Here is a 17,326-nt window from a genome sequence, read left to right on the forward strand (position 1 = left end):
ACTCTCATCCATAGTAATGGAAGTATCTAATATAGAAGACATATCCTGTGAAATCTTAGGGAAGTCTAACTTATCTAAAAAATCATTCATATATTTAGAATCTCGAGGAGACTCTGATTGATATAAAGAAGAATAAAAATCACAAAAGGTTTGATTAATCCCCACATGATCCAGTATCAATCGATCATTTTGGTCATAAATCTGATTGATTTGAGATTTAACATAATTAGATTTCAATTGATTAGCCAGCAGCTTGCCAATTTTGTCACTGTGAACATAAAATTCACTTCTTGTTTTCTTTAATTGGTTTACAATCGAGGACGATAGTAATAAACTGTGTTCCATTTGAAGTTCAGTTCTTTGTTTGTATAACTCCTCAGAAGGAGCCATAACATATTTCTTATCAATTTCTTTAATCTTATCCACAATTGCCATCTCCTCCTGCTTCTGTTTCTTCCTCAAAGCAGCAGAATACGAAATAATCTGACCACGAATATAGGCTTTAAAAGTGTCCCAAAGAGTGTTAACCGAGATATCCTCTGTATGATTAATTGTAAAAAAAAGCTCAATCTGTTCATTCATAAAGTTAACAAAGTCCGAATCCTGAAGCAACAGCGAATTAAAACGCCATTGTCTATTATTTTGTATATTGGCCATAATTTTAATAGAAAGCTTAAGTGGAGCATGATCCGAAATGGTTATAGAATCATAATCACATTTAATCACTGAAGGAATAAGACGAGAATCAATAAAAAAAAAATCAATTCTTGAATAGGAATGATGAACATGTGAAAAGAAGGAAAAATCTTTTTCCTGAGGATGCAGAAAACGCCAAATGTCCGTCGACCCAGAATCAGAAAGGAAAAAGTTAATCAAAGTTGTAGATTTATTGGGTAAGGTCCGTAAAGGAGCCGAACGGTCCAAAGCTGGAGACAAACAGGTATTAAGATCTCCGCCCCAGATCAATGAAAACTCGTTCAAATTCGGAAACTGATTAAACAATGATTTATAAAATTCCGGACAATCCATATTAGGAGCATAAACATTAACCAAAACTACTTTTTTATTAAATAGTAGACCACTAACCAATAAAAATCTACCATTCGGATCAGAAATAATATCCTGTTGTATAAAAGTAACTGAGGAATCTATAAAAATAGAGACACCTCGAATCTTAGCATTGGAGTTCGAATGAAATTGTTGCTCCTTCCAGAATTTAAAAAAACGTAGTCTGTCCCCCTTCCGTACATGGGTCTCTTGTAAAAATAAAATTTGTGCTTTAAGTCTCCGGAACACTTTAAAAACTTTTTTCCTTTTAATAGGATGATTAAGACCGTTAGTATTCCAGGAGACAAAATTAATAATAGACTCCATAAATCCTAAAGTCAACCCACATCGAGGGGGATTGACGATAGGCTCGACCCACGAACCCGGAGAGGAAACAGAACATACAAAAGATACCGGGAAAAAGGACGCAACCAGTACTTCAATAATGTATATAGCCCAAAGAGAAAAAAACTAAAACGTGAAGCCCCTCCCACCCCCCTCCGCCCCAAGACCCCAGGGCAAAATCTAAAGCAGACCCGCCGGAAAGAAGCAAGCGCTAAAACTACCCCCATGACTTCCGGTATACGCTCCCTAAAAAAAAGGTATAAATATGAAAAAGATCAGCTAATTGTAAAACAGTAAAAAAGTAAAAAAAAGGTAACTCAATTAAAATACACACACAACAGAACAAAAGCCAGAAAATATATATTAAAAAGAAAACCACAATAAACCCCAAACCCATGAATAAACAAAAAAACAACAAGAAAAAATAAGATTATTGACATAAACTAGTTATAAAAAGCAAAACAAAATAAAATTTAAAAAAAACTACAAAATTTAAGGCCACACAGGAAATACGTAAGATGACAAAAAGGAAGTAACCACCCAAAATCCCCTGGGAAAAGAAAGAAATGACGCAGATGAAAAGAAAGTTTAGCAACCATATTAAGAAATCAAAAATAAACTTTTCTGCCCAAATAGGGCACGAAAAAGTTAAAACCAACCAATTCACAGCCTCCGATCAACTGAGATAATTAAAAAAAAAATAGCAATTAAGATGTTGAAGGTGAAAGTTGATCCAGATAACTCTGGGCATCCGATGGAGAATCAAAAAAACGAAGGACTCCATCTGACATGCGAATCCTTAGACGTGCAGGGTACAGCAACGCTGGTCTTAAATCCATCTTATAGAATTCCGACATCACAGATCTGTAGCGAACCCGTTGGTCCCAGATTGGTTTACTGAAATCTTCCACGAATCGGAACTTAAGATCCGAAAAATCAATGAAACCTTTAGATCGAGCGAATCGAAACAGTCTCTCCTTATCTTGAAAGTAATGAAAACGTAAAATAACATGCCTAGGTCTATCTGACCTAGACGAGTGTGATGGGATTCTGTGAACACGATCCAGTAGCGGTGGTTGGTCAGGAAATACAGTAGGGAATGCATCTTTTAAAAGTTGAGAAAAAAACTTCATGGGGTTGTTAGATTCAACAGCTTCACGCACCCCAATCATTCGTAAATTCTGCCGTCGCATCCTAGATTCCAAGTCAGAGTTTTTAAAAGTCAGAAAGTCAAGTTTCTTCTTCATTACATTAATTATTTCTTCGATTTTCCCCATCTTAAGCTCACTTTGTTGCGCAGATTTTTGGAGATCAGATATAGCCGACTGATGTTCCGCAATGGATGTTTGCATCTTATCAATTAAATCGGCAATTTTCTGGAGATTAATTGAGATCTCCGTATGAATCAGGTCCTTAACAGAACCTGCAATTTCCGTACGAATCATCTCCCTAACAGAGGTTGAAATTTCCCTCTGAATTAACTCCGATATCGCTTTCAAAGTCACCGGTGATTCAGTCGGAGGGAAATCCATGCCTTTCGGTTTAACCGGAGGTTTACCATCCTTGCCGTTTTTCCCGTTCTTAGACATAGCAGATCTAAGTTTCATCCAGTTATCAGAGAGTTCAATTTAATTCAAAGTATTGTAAGAGTTGATACCTTAATGGTTAATTAAAGTATAGCTGATCATAAAAAAAAAACTCAGAGGTAATGGAGCGAGTCAAGAATGCGACTTCACTCCATGAGCGCTACCAGAAGTCTCCCGCTCCATGTACCTATCTAAGAGACTGTTAAAAGACCCTATTGTATTTGCCTCGACAACCACTGCTGGCAGTGCATTCCACACACCCATTACTCTCTGTGTAATAAAACATACCCATGACATCGTCTCAGTATCTACTTCCAAGCACCTTAAATCCATGCCCTCTCGTGTTAGCCATTTGAACCCTAGGGGGGAAACCTCTGGCTATCGACACGATCAATGCCCCTCATTATTTAATACACCTAAAAAGGCTCTGAACATAAACAATGAAATTATACATTGCTTTGAAGATTTGTCAGACGTACACAACAGTATGAGTGTATAGATAGGGTAAATGCAAGCAGCTTTCTCCACTGGGGTTGGGTGGGACTACAACCATAGGTCATGGGGAAGTGGGGATGGTGAAAATTTAACGGGAACATGTGGAAAAGCTCTTTACTGAACTGGTCCTGAGAGTATGCAATGAGATGTCAGCACAAGTGGTGAACATGAGCTCGATTTCACCATTAAAAGAAGTTTGATAGGTATCTGGTTGGTAGGGGTATGGAGGGCGATGGTGCCAGTGCAAGTGGTTGCATTAGACAGCTTAAATGTTTTTTTGGCATTGACTAGATGGGTCAAATAGCCTGTTTCTGTACTGAACTTGCCCCATGTTTCCATGACAGAGAAGCTGGACAAACTTGTTTGGAAGGGATACGGTAGGCGTGACAACGGAGCAGCAATGGTTGGAGTTTCTGGGAGCAATTCGGGAACTGAGTGATAGATACATCTCAAAGAAGTGGAAGCAGTGGAAAGGCAGGAGGACACAACCGTGGCTGAAATGAGAAGCCAAAGCCAACATCAAAGCCAAAGAGAGGGCAAATAATGAGCAAAAACTATTGGGAAGCTTTTAGAAACCAACAGAAGACGACCAAAAAAAAGTCAGATGAGCTCAGGGCGTGAAATGATGATATTATAGTCATTAATGAGTCTTGGTAGCACCTAACAGTGTGAGGCATTTAGAGGAAAAAAATAATTGGGGCCTCGACATCGCTTGAAAATCAAGTTTCCTTGCACCAGTAACCTTTCAACTTCTATTTTGACAGGCACATACAAACTGTACATCCTCAAAATTTCACTTCTGAAGGCCTCCCACTTACAAAGTACTCATTTTCCAGAAAACAGCCTGTCCCAATCCACACTTGTCAGATCCTTTCTGATACCATCAAAATTGACCTTTCTCCAATTTAGAAACTCAACCCGTGGTCCAGACGTATCTTTTCCCATATTTATTTTGAATCACATGGCATTATGATCACTAATTTCTGCCACCAGCCCTGGATCATTTCCTAACAGCTTACTGCACATTTCTACATCGGGAATTCTACAAACTGATTAAGGGCACATTTGACAAACTCAAACCCATCTAGTCCTTTTACAGTATGGGAGTCCCAGTCAATATATGGAAAGTTAAATCACTTACTGAATCAACCTTTGTTTCTTGGCATCGTCTGCAATCTCTCTACAAATTTGTTCCTCTAAATCCCTCAGACTGTTGGGTGCAAGAAAGTACCAATAATTCCCTGTCCTGAGCTCATCTGGCTTTCCTACGATGCTTCTTGCATTGTGATATACACAGCTCAGCACTTTCATCGCACCATGCTCAAACATTTGATTGCTGACTCTATCTGAGGTCTGAACAACATCTGACTGGTGTCAAGAAAATAAACTCTCGCCCATTGTCACAAAAACAAAGGAGCTGATTGTGGATGACAGGAGGAATGGAGACAGGCTAACCCCTATTGACATCAGTGGCTCTGGGGTTGAGAGGGTGAACAGCTTTAAATTCCTCGGCATAAACATCACCAAGGACCTCACACTGTCTGTACATACCATCTGTGTTGTGAAAAGAGCACAACACCTCCTCTTTCACCTCCGATGGTTGAAGAAGTTTGGGATGGGGCCCCAATTCCTCAGAACTTTCTACAGGGACACAATTGAGAGCATCCTGACTGGCTGCATCACTGCGTGGAATAGGAACTGCAGATGTGAACTTCCCAATATTCAGGTCATTTACAGAGACAGGTGTGTAAAAGGGGCCCAAAGGATATTGGGGACCCGAATCACCACAACCACGAATGGTACCACAGCAAAAAGACCAACAGATTCCGGGGCATCATCCTCTACCAGGCCATCAGACTGATTAATTCATGCTGATACAATTGCATTTCTATGTTATATTGACCGTCCTATGTACAAACTATTTATTATAAATGACTATAAATTACACATTGCACATTTAGACAGAGACGTGACGTAAAGATTTCTACTCCTCATGTATAGGAAGGATGTATGTGATAAAGTCAATTCAATTCAATTCACCCTCTCCATTATCTGTTCTCTCATTCTGGCTCCCATTCCCCCAAGAACTTATTTTAACCACATCACCCCCCTCCCCTCACACTAGCACTAACAAGCCTTATCACAAGGATATTAGACCCCTCTTGTTCTGTTCCCCTAACTAATGAATCCCCTATCACCACCTTGACTTTCCTCTGCCAGGTAATCCCCCCTGCAACAGTTTCTGAAGTGGTCCACTTGTTCTTGTGTGGGATAGCAACAAGAGTACTCTGCAATGGCTATTTAAACTCATTCCCCTTCCTGACTCTCACCCAGTTTCCTGTGTCCTGCACCTTGGGTGTAACTCACCTCTCTTAATGTCATATCTATCACACCCTCCAACTCCTGGATGATCCAGAATTCATCCATTTCAAGTTCCAACTCCTTAAAGTGCAGGGTTACAAGCTGCAGCTGGATGCATATCTTGTAGGTGAGGGCATCAGGGACACTGGAGGTCTCCCCACCAATGCCCCCTCTAATTTGTAATTACCAGTGTGCACATAAAACTTGTATTGTGTATTTTTTTACCCAGTGACAACATGTGCCCAGTGAATTTTATATAGAGAGGTATTCGTTTTAATAGCTAGCAAATCACTATCAATAAGAACTTTGATCTCCTCTGGGTTTGATCAAGTTCATCTGCACTCTCACACAAACCCTGTAACAGGCCTATAGAGGGTATTGAAGGATTTTCTCACCAGAGCTTTTGCACACATTCCATATGTGATTTGCTTGCCAAATGATGCTTAAAAAATCTTATTTCCAAATATCACTCCACCTATTTCCACTTGCAAATTCTCCAGCAACTTTTGCATCACCACAATCAACACAGGTAACACCAGTTTCTGTATTGTACGAGTGGTGATTGATAAGTTTGTGGTTTAAGGTAGAATGAGATGTTATACAGCTGTCATTACATGCACAACTCTTTGAGTGATTATGCAGAAAGTTTGAAGTTAATAACTCATCTCCTGCTACCTTAGGCCACGAACTTATCAATCACCCCTGCTGCCGACGACTTCTGCAGGTCCAAGACGCCGATTTCTACAAAGAAGGGATCGTATCCTCCACGACTGCTGGACAAAGTGTGTAAATGTAGGATGGGACTATGTAGAAAAATATATGTGCTAGGTTTTCTAAGGTTGACTCCTTCTAGGTCACAAACATATCAATCACCCCTCGGATGTAAATATTTCCCCTGAACCCTCCCCCAAGTGCCTGACGGTGGTGAACTCATTGACCGTAATACCAAAGAATATGAAGGGAAGGGCACATTTGTGATATGAAAGCTATTTTTCCCCCACGGTAAAGATGTTTGATATCATTATCTTCCCAGAGAGAATGAGTCAAAACTTGTCACTTTGCCCGGACCATTGGCCCCGCTTGCAGGGCAACAGTCTGCCGGTGTTTGCCCCCCAATGTGGTGAATCGCCACCACCGTGGGCTCAGACATTTCCACAGATGAGCCCCTCCTGTCCCCACCGGGACAAACATCCTGTCCGCCCCCTCTCTCACCGTCTTCATCCTTTCAATAAAATCCCCCTCTCCCTCCCCGGGGAACCGGCATCAAACCGACGGGCCGAGCGGTCTCCTCCTACCTCTCAGCGATACATCAGACTCCGGCCGCAGGAGACGCTTCACAAACGCCCCAACTTCCCTCGGAGGGAAATGGAAATAAATCAGAAAGCGGACATTTACTTTGGGATTTGTTCCGCTCTGATGAGGAGTTTGTCTTTTGGGCGGCGAACGGAGTCAGCGGGGTAACGCCCTCTCGGCTAGTCCGCCTCCACTATTGGGTGTAACCAGTGATTGACATCGCTTCGCACCAATGGGAATAGCGCAGTGCCTGAATCCTCTGTTGACAGCGGTGGGGGAGGAGGCTGGTCACGTGATTAGTAGCCCAGCCGTTAAACCGATAAAGCTCGAGCACAGCAGCGCGTGGGTGACGTAAGACACCGCGCACGTGAGGGCAGATCCCGGTGTGGGGAACCCATGTGTGACGTCACCTGTGGGGGAGCGCTCGTATTTAAAAGCACCTGAATGGACGTTTCTTATGATTTCGGTGGGACAACAACATTAATCACGGGTTTCATCACTGAATCCAGTGTTGTGAGATGTAAAGTCCCCTGTTATGTGTCCGGCTGTGCCGTGTTGTTGGTGGAGTGGGCAGCGTGGTGTTTGTCTCGATTCGGGTCACAACACCAGAATTGCCAGCGGGGTCCACACACAGTGTATTAGTGAACAGAAAACCTCTCGTCCCTGCAGTCTCTGTCTCCTGGTAAACTCAACACCCTGACAATGTGGATCATAGATACCCCTTCCTCTCAGAGTCAGGGGATCACTCAGACAGCTGATCAAAGAGAGGAATTATATGTATTGGTCATTAAAGTTCACCCAGACTCGTTTGGACGGATTTGATGTGGAGTTCGGGGGTCACAGTGAAAGGGCCGGACGGCCGAACTCTCCCCGTTGTCCAAACATCCTTCCAGGTGAGGCGACCCTTCACCTGTGAATCTTCCGGGGTCGCCCGTTGTGTCTGCTGCTCCCGATGCGGCTCCTCTACACCGGTGACACCGGCTCCTCCGCAGTTGTGCGGGGTCGGGTTGTTTTTTCGGGGGAGATCGATGTTATTGTTCCCTTTTGTGGGAGGGGTGGGTTTTGGGGGCTGATGATCGGGATGCCGTTCATTTTTATACGGGGTTGGGGTGGGAGTTTGTTTTTTTTTTCTCTGAACGACTTTCATGTTCTTTGTTTCGTGGCTCACTGGAGAAGAAAAAAAAAGTCAGAGTTGTTTATGGATATCTGCTTTGATAATAAATTAACCTTTGAACTATCTGCTCCGAGCGGGACTGCCCGGTGTGTAAACATTTTCATTCCGATTCCCATTCCGGTTGCGACGTGTCAACCCATCGCCTCCTCTTGTGCCAAGATGAGGCCACCCTCGGGGTCCAGGATCAGCGCCTCATATTCCGTCTGGGTACCCTCCAACCTGATGGCATGAATATCGATTTCTCCTTCTGATGAACAAATCTCCCCCTCACCTCTCCCTCCCACTCCCTCTCTTCCTCTTTGACTTTTCACGTCCTCTCACCTGCTGAACACTTCTCTCTGGATCCACTGCTCCATCCCTTTCTCTTATTCTCCACTCTCCTCTCCTATCAGATTCTATTTTCTTCTGCTCTTGAGTTTTCCCACCTACCTGGCTTCACCTATCACCTTCCAGCTCGGCATTTCCTCCCCCGCCCCGATTTTATTCAGATATTTCCCTCATTCCATCTCAGTCCTCAGTTCAACTGGAAACGTCGACTGTTGACTCTTTTCGATAGGAGCTGCCCGGCCTGCTGAGTTCCGCCAGCATTTTGTTTGTGTTGCTCTGGATTTCCAGCATCTGCAGACTTTGTCGTGTTTGTGATTTACCTCTCCGTTGTCACTCCCGCCTCCGGCCACTGGTGGCGCTGCACTGACCTCCGGCCGCTGGTGGCGCTGCGTGGACCTCCGGCCACTGGTGGCGCTGCGTGGACCTCCGGCCGCTGGTGGCGCTCGTGGACCTCCGGCCACCAACGGCGATGTGCAGACCTCCGGCCACCAGCGGCGATGTGCAGACCTCCGGCCACTGGTGGCGATGTGCAGACCTCCGGCCACCGGTGGCGATGTGCAGACCTCCGGCCACGGGTGGTACCGCGGCGAATATCCTGCTGACCGTCGGCCCGGTGCCCATCACAGTTGTCGCCGGCGGTTCTGCTGTCGGGGAGGTGAGTAATGGGGGTTTGTGTAAATCGGGGGTTTGCTGCAGTTGGAAAGGGCCGGGACCGAGTTCTGCCGGACGGCTGCAGACTCCGGGCTCTCCGGTCCCGCAGCCCCGGTTTTAGCTTTGCGCCCGAGCCCGGGCTGTGGGATCAGTTAGTTGTGGTTCCCAGGCTGGGAGGGGGTTTGGGGTGAAGGGGATCTGTCTGTGTGTGTGGGTAGAGGTTACGGGTGGACTGTGGGTGGGGGGTGAGTGGTCGGAAAGATGTGGGACCCCAGGCCTGAAAGGGGGCGGTTGTTAGAAAGTGGGATGTCCTTTCAGCAGGGGTGCAGTGCTAATGTTTTTAGGTGCCGGAGCTGACAAAATGCTTGTCATTTCCTATATCCTCACTCTATCTATATATATGTCTCACCCAGTTTGTGTACCTGCTGATTTCATGTACTGGGCAACCTCCTTGCCCCATTCGAGTAATGAACAGGTAAACAAATTGAGTGTGGTATATATATTATAATAATAATAATTATTATTATTATACATTATATATATTATAGGGCTTCTTATAATGTCAGAATCAGGTTTATTATCACAGGCAATTGACGTGAAACAGCAGTTCAATGCAATACATATTCTGACATAGATAATAAATTATAATAAATAAAAGGTAAATCATTATGCGTAATGAGTAGATTGTTAAAAATGTGTAAAAACAGAAATGATGTATATTAAAAAGTGAGGTACTGTCCAAAGCTTTCAAAGTCCATTCAGGAGTTGGATGGCAGAGGGGAAGAATCTGTTCCTGAATCGCTGAGTGTGTGCCTTCAGGCTTCTGTACCTCCTGCCTGATGGTAACAGTGAGAAAAGGGCATGCCCTGGGTGCTGAAGGTCCTTAATAATGGATGCTGCCTTTCTGAGACACCGCTCCCTAAAGATGTCCTGGATACTTTGTAGGCTAGTACCTAAGATGGAGATGACTAGATTTACAACGTTCTGCAGCTTGTCACAGTCCTGTGCAGTAGCCCCTCCGTACCAGACAGTGATGCAGCCTGTCAGAATGCTCCCCACGGTGCAACTATAGAAGATTTTGAGCTTGTTTGTTGTCATGCCAAATCGCTTCAAACTCCTAGTAAAGTATAGCTGCTGTCTTACCTTCTTTATGACTACGTCAATATGCTGGGACCAGGTTAGATCCTCAGGGATCTTGATGCCTAGGAATTTAAAGCTACTCATTCTCTCTACTTATGATCACTCTATGATGATCGGTACGTGTTCCCTCGTCTTACTCTTCCTGAAGTCCACAATCAGCTCTTTCGTCTTACGGACATTGAGTGCCAGGTTGTTGCTGTGGCACCATTCCACTAGCTGGCATATCTCACTCCTGTACGCCCCCTCGTCACCACCTGAGATTCGACCAACAATGGTTGTATTGTCGGTAAATTTGTAAATGGTATTTGAGCTGTGTCTAGCCACACAGTCATGTGTATACAGAGAGTAGAGCAGTGGGCTAAGCACACACCCCTGAGGTGCGCCAGTGTTGATCATCAGCGAAGAGGATATGTTATTACCAATCCGCACAGACTGTGTTCTTCTGGTTAGGAAGATGAGAAATCAATTACAGAGGCCCAGGTTCTGCAACTTCTCAATTAGGATAGTGGGAATGATGGTGTTAAATGCGGAGCTGTAGTCGATGAACAGCGGCCTGACATAGGTGCTTGTGTTGTCCAGATGGTCTGAAGCCGTGTGAAGAGCCATGGAGATTGCGTCTGCCGTTGACCTATTGTGACGACAGGCAAATTGCAGTGGGTCCAGGTCCTTGCAGAGGCGGGAGTTCATTTCAGTCATAACCAACCTCCCAAAGCATTTCCTCACTGTCGATGTAAATGCGACTGGGTAATAGTCCTTAAGGCAGCCCACATTCTTCTTCTTTAGCACTGGTATAATGGTAAACCAGGATGAAAGAAATATATCAATTCCAGAGCTCCACAGAAATATAGGGATAGTTAAAACATTCACAGGATTTTAGCCTATCAGTACATTTCAGTGTATAACTGGTACAATAAAACATATAATACTTAATTTAATAATATGACAAAGTATTACACACTTGCACTCACTAATTTATTGTAAAATATAATTATCAAGCGAGTAAAGAAAAGAACGGTAATCATGTATTTTACCAATTTAAAAGTAATTACCTACTTACCAAATGCCACCAATGAGAAGTTTCACAATAATTTCCACAAAGGGTCAGGCGTAATATGTGTTCGGGGGTCTGAAGCAACTCTTGTCCTGGTGTCATCTGCTGATCTGTGGTACTGCAGCCATGTTGTGACGTACGGCTCAGGATTCCACTGAACTAGAGGAGGTCTGTGTAGTTTAACAAACATAAGTGCTGATACATGATCTATGAGAATCCTTGAGCGTGTTGTTGTTATTATCAAGTTCATGTGACTGAATCCTCTCTCACACTCAGCAGTACTAATAGGAATAACTTGTGAACAGCTGAGTAATGGGCGTAAATCTTGGGGGATGCGGTGTCCATGATCCTCCACATAATCCCTGAAGGCATTTATTACAGAGGAAGAAGAAAGCTTAAACCTCTTACAGAGAGATGATATTGCAGCTTCTCCATAATTCTCCATCAGACAGAAGGTACCGAAGCATCCGAGCTCACACGACAAGACTGCGTAACAGTTTCTTCCCCCAAGCCATCAGACTCCTCAATACCCAGAGTCTAGACTGACATTCACATCATTTATTATTATATTGTAATTTGTCCGCTACTGTGCCTATTGTCTTGTTTATAAATTATTGTACTGCCCTGCACTGGTTTTGCACACTTTATGTAGTCCTGTGCAGGTCTGTAGTCAAGTGCAGTTTTTTAATGTTGTTTTTACGTAGTCTAGGGTAGCCTTGTGCTGTCTCACATAGTCTAGTGCAGTTTTGTGTTGTTTTATGTAGCACCAGGGTCCGGGAGAAACGTCGTCTCGTTTTTACTGTGTACTTTACCAGCAGTTTATGGTCGAAATGACAATAAAATACGACTTGACTTGAAAAAAAAATTAAGCAGTATTTCAGCCGGCCAGTTATCTTTATCAAGGACACACATTTCAATTAGCAGGGAATTAATACATACTTTGAGGTTTAGAAGTTTGAGAACCATTCAGGGATGTTGCCGTGAACATAAGATGCTGCAAGTCGTGTATAAGACGAGCAAGAAATTGTCGATAGTTAATGGAGACAATTTTGTTGTTGCTTGTTAAGGTAATTTCTCCAAATTTTCCCTTTTCAACTGCCTCTTGAGTTTCTAGAGTTTTTGTACCAGGTTGGTCTTTCAGTCCATGCAATGATCAGTTTGTCTGCATAAACAGTCGTAGTAGTGCGTTTCTGTAAACACTCTGACAGTAAACCAAGTTCATGCAACGTGTCATACGTTAGAGCTCAGTCCAATAGAAACTGTTCTGAAGAATCTTTTCAACAGACCTTCATAGGTTTTTCTGTCACTCCCAGATCTTGTTTCATTCTTCATTGCTTTTTCAAAATGAAAACACAGTGCTTCATAATTTTGTCACACTGCTGAAACTGTTCAAAACAAGCTAGCCACACACCTGGTGCCCAGAACACGGCCTATTTTGCAAATTTGTTGTTCTAGTTGACAGGCACATTCAGACAATTCCTTTTGATTTAGAGGTGATCCACTGTAAACAGAGTACAATTTATCCATAAATGATTGAAAATGGTTTATTCTATGAACTTCTGTCACTGAATCACCTACTGCAAGTTCTAATCTGTGGCTAAGACCGTGCCAATTTGTCACATCAGGGTAATGTTCCTTGAGAATTGTAGCAACCCCAGATTTGACAGCAGGCATTATGTTCGCCCGATCACTAGCAAATGCTACAAGGTTCTGTTTCAAGTAAGAGTCATCAAACCCATGGTTCATGAGACAATTCAAAAGATGCTTAACAATAGTTGCAGCTTTCTGATCAGGCAGTTCAATTAGATCTAAAAACATAAAATGCGGATCACCTTCCTTATCACATTTCAAATAAACTATTTGGGCGGTCTTAATGCTCAGGCTTGTGGATTCATCAATGAGAACAGAAAATTTGCCATTTTTTCTGCTTGATATGCTAGCAAATTTTCTTTTTCATATTAATGGCTACTGTTGCAGTCAGAAGTTTACAAACACCATAGCCAAATACTCAGTTTTACACAATTCCTGACATTTAATCCAAGAAAACATTCCCTGTCTTAGGTCAGTTAGGATCAGTACTTTATTTTAAGAATGTGAAATGTCAGAATAATAGTAGAGGGTGTAAAAGAGGTTTAGAAACATAGAAACATAGAAACATAGAAAATAGGTGCAGGAGTAGGCCATTCGGCCCTTCGAGCCTGCACCGCCATTTATTATGATCATGGCTGATCATCCAACTCAGAACCCAGCCTTCCCTCCATACCCCCTGACCCCTGTAGCCACAAGGGCCATATCTAACTTCCTTTTAAACATAGCTAATGAACTGGCCTCAACAGTTTGCTGTGGCAGAGAATTCCACAGATTCACCACTCTCTGTGTGAAGAAGTTTTTCCTAATCTCGGTCCTAAAAGGCTTCCCCTCTATCCTCAAACTGTGACCCCTCGTTCTGAACCTCCCCAACATCGGGAACAATCTTCCCGCATCTAGCCTGTCCAATCCCTTTAGGATCTTATACATTTCAATCAGATCCCCCCTCAATCTTCTAAATTCCAACGAGTACAAGCCCAGTTCATCCAGTCTTTCTTCATATGAAAGACCTGCCATCCCAGGAATCAATCTGGTGAACCTTCTTTGTACTCCCTCTATGGCAAAGATGTCTTTCCTCAGATTAGGGGACCAAAACTGCACACAATACTCCAGGTGTGGTCTCACCAAGGCCTTGTACAACTGCAGTAGTACCTCCCTGCTCCTGTACTCGAATCCTCTCGCTATAAATGCCAGCATACCGTTCGCCTTTTTCACCGCCTGCTGTACCTGCATGCCCACGTTTACCAGGATATTGTCTACATTAGAGGACATGAGCTATAACGAGAGGTTGGACAAACTTGTGTTGTTTTCTCCAGAGCGGCGCAGGCTGAGGTGAGACTGGATGAATGTTTATAAGATTACGAGAGGAATAGATAGAGTGGACAGACGATATATTTCTCCTGGGCGTTGAACTGTCTAACACATTTAAGGTGAGAGGAGATGTGAGCGGCAAGTTTGTTTCTTTCTACATGAGTGGTGGGTAGCTGGAGTGCTCTGCGTGGGGTGATGGGAGACCCCACCAGTCACGTGATCCCATTTGCCCCTCGCACTCAACCGCAGATATAACAAGTTCTTCGCGCATGCTCACAGTCTCCGGATGGGTTGTGCTGAAGTGGATCTGATGTTGGCCGTGAGCCCTGAACTGAGGGTCATTTTGTACCAAGTTATCTGGGCTCGTCAAAAATGTGTAGACTTCACTGAACCTGCATTGAATGTTCCAAACCAGGAGCCCAGGCTGTCTATTTCCGCAGAATTGAAATGGGAGTCCTGCCCACAGCTCACGTGAGGCTGTTTCCTGCAGATCTGCCCTGCCTTCTGCTTTGTGACGCAAGATCGTGTGGTGTGTGGTGTGTGATGTGTGCTATAGTCCCCGGATGGGTTGTAATGCTTCCTTCATGTTGTGTTGCGGAAATCTGATGTTGGCCCCGAGACCCATTAACTTCCCCCAACTTGCCTGGCTTCCTGAGGCTCCCCGCATTTGTCCTTGAGCTTTATGGCTGTTGTGCCTTCTCCCCGATTAGGGTGGGTGAGAAAGGAGAACGTCCCAGGTTTTGGGGTTCTTTGATTTCACTGTCGGCTTTACCGAGGGACTGGGAAGACTAGGGGGGAGAATGGTTTCTGTGATGTGCTGATCTGTAGCCAAAGTTCTCTGCCGTTCCTCGCAGTCACGAGCAGAGTAGTTACCATACAAAAGCGTGAAGTCTCCAGATGGGAAACTTTCTATGGTGTGTTGATAAAAATTTGGTGAGGGTCAAAGGGTATATGCCAAAGTTCTTATTGTTCTAACTTGGTCATTTTAGGAACTTTTATACAGTAGTATTTGAGATTAATTCAGTATTTGTGTATTGTTGGAGGACCAACAGTGATTGTCCTTGATCCCTTCTCCCACCTGGTTCCATCCGCTCATTCCTGTCCATCCTGTTCAACCTCTGTCCACTTTCCTAACCCCACTTCGGTGATGTATACCAACCATCTAGGTCAACCTCGGTCCACCCCGTATCCCACCACCTCAATGTTATATATCAACAATCTTTCTTCTAACCTTGTCTTCATTGTGAAGTGTTCTTTTACACCTTTGGCCTCGCTGAGTTATTTCCAGAATCAGTTTTTGTTAGCTGGAATGCCAGAGGGTCATCAGGTACCAGTTCTGTTGTGCATTGGTGTGGACGTGTTAGTTTTTAAGCTGCGACTGTCTGACACACTGCAGCATTTTACTGGCAGCAAAGAGTACTGGGAGAGTTGGTGCTTGGGCTACAATCCTGTGATCTACATTCCAGGCATATGGAACTGTTGGTGTTTTGGCTTTGACTTTGGTTAGTGCTTCTACAGATGGGGCTGGATGGTCGTCCTTTTACAATGAAGCAGAAATTTCGAGCTGCTGGACATTGGTTGTGGGAAAATCCCAGATTGCACTACCCAGTGTGAGCTGCGGGGACAATGTGTGAGACTCTCAGGGTCGGTGAGTGGCAGATTCAGCTGTGTGACTCTGTGAGGTTGGGTCCTGGGATATCACAGTTTTTGATCCAGGTAAAATGGACCCGGGGAATGAGCTGCTTGGGCTTATGAGGTGTTGAGCGAGTATTTCTGGTCTGGGATCAGATGTTTGTTTCTAGAGTTCTTTTGGAAGCAATGACTGCTAATCTGAGGAGAGGATGAGTTCCCATTCCATCCTCACAGGGAGAGGCTATGAGTAAATGGGCTGGTCCGTGTTTACAACAGTGGAAATAGACCCGTGAGTCTGGTGTTCAAACTGTGCTTGGAAACCCCCCCTCACTGTCACCTGTCTGTCACTCGGTGAAAATCAAGCAGAATCTCAAGTTGCTGGAGATCTGCACTAAAAACAGAAAATGTTTGACGTCATTCTGACAAAAAGGTTTTAACCTGAATTGTAAAATTTGTTCTTCTCTCAATAGCTGTTCCTTACTTGCTGAGCATTTCTGGAAATTCCGGTTTCTTTTTATTACATTCACCCTGGACTGGTTTATATTTCCTGAAATGGACCTGTTTTAACCCAGGAAAGGAAATGGCTCGTTCTGTGACAGTGGAACAGTAAAGAAAGCACAACTTTTCCCTGTAAATTATCCTGGTACCAATCTGTCTGTTATTGGAAATGTGTTTCGTACAGTTGTTGCTAACGAGGTTTACAAGAATAATCTCAGGAATGATCGGCGTTATGTCTGAGGAGCATTTGATGGTTCTGGACCTGTGCTCAATGGAGTTCAGAGGGATGGTGGGGGTGGTGGAGGGATGTATGGTTAAGTAAACCTACCGAATGCTGAAAAGCCTGGATACAGTGGACATGGAGAGGATGTTTCCATTAGACAGACAGTCTGATATGACAGCAGAGTCTCTAAATAAATATGCTTCCCTTTAAAACTGAGATGAGGAAAGTTTTTTGGCCTAAATATATCTGATCTGTGGAATTTGTTGCCGCAGAGGTTGGTTGAAGCTGCCATTTGGGTATATTTATGACAGAAATTAATATGTTCATGATTGCTAAGTAGCTTCAGGGTTACAGGAGGAAGGCAGGGATATGGTGTTGGAATAAAACTCAGCCATGGTTGAGTGATGGGGCAGACCAGATGGATCGAATCACCTAATTCTGTTCCTGTGTCCTATGTCTCACCATGACTGAATGATGGCTCCTTCTTATCCCATATCGTTTTGTGACGTGTGAGGGACAATAAAAGATTGTTGACAGAGATCATTATATTTGCCTTCAACGTTTAAATTTCAGTGAGTTTTGTTCTTTGTAACATTAAGCAGAAA

At 43.7% G+C, this 17,326-nt stretch overlaps 1 long non-coding RNA gene across 9 annotated transcripts in view; it reads left to right on the forward strand.

Moving 5' to 3' along the window:
- Positions 1-9,157: 9,157 nt before the first annotated feature.
- The window catches only part of LOC134342052 (uncharacterized), a 48,608-nt gene continuing 40,439 nt past the window's right edge, over positions 9,158-17,326 (forward strand). For 2 of the 9 annotated variants that reach the window (XR_010016926.1, XR_010016932.1), the window contains exons 1-2: positions 9,214-9,283; positions 14,374-14,487. This is a non-coding gene — a long non-coding RNA (uncharacterized LOC134342052). Of the gene's footprint in view, positions 9,284-11,031; positions 11,150-14,373; positions 14,488-17,326 lie in introns of those variants that run through there. The other 7 variants (XR_010016933.1, XR_010016934.1, XR_010016928.1 and 4 more) reach the window with 7 other exon arrangements.

The sequence above is a fragment of the Mobula hypostoma genome, unplaced genomic scaffold (genome assembly GCF_963921235.1).
Source record: "Mobula hypostoma unplaced genomic scaffold, sMobHyp1.1 scaffold_150, whole genome shotgun sequence".
Classification (NCBI taxonomy): domain Eukaryota; kingdom Metazoa; phylum Chordata; class Chondrichthyes; order Myliobatiformes; family Myliobatidae; genus Mobula; species Mobula hypostoma.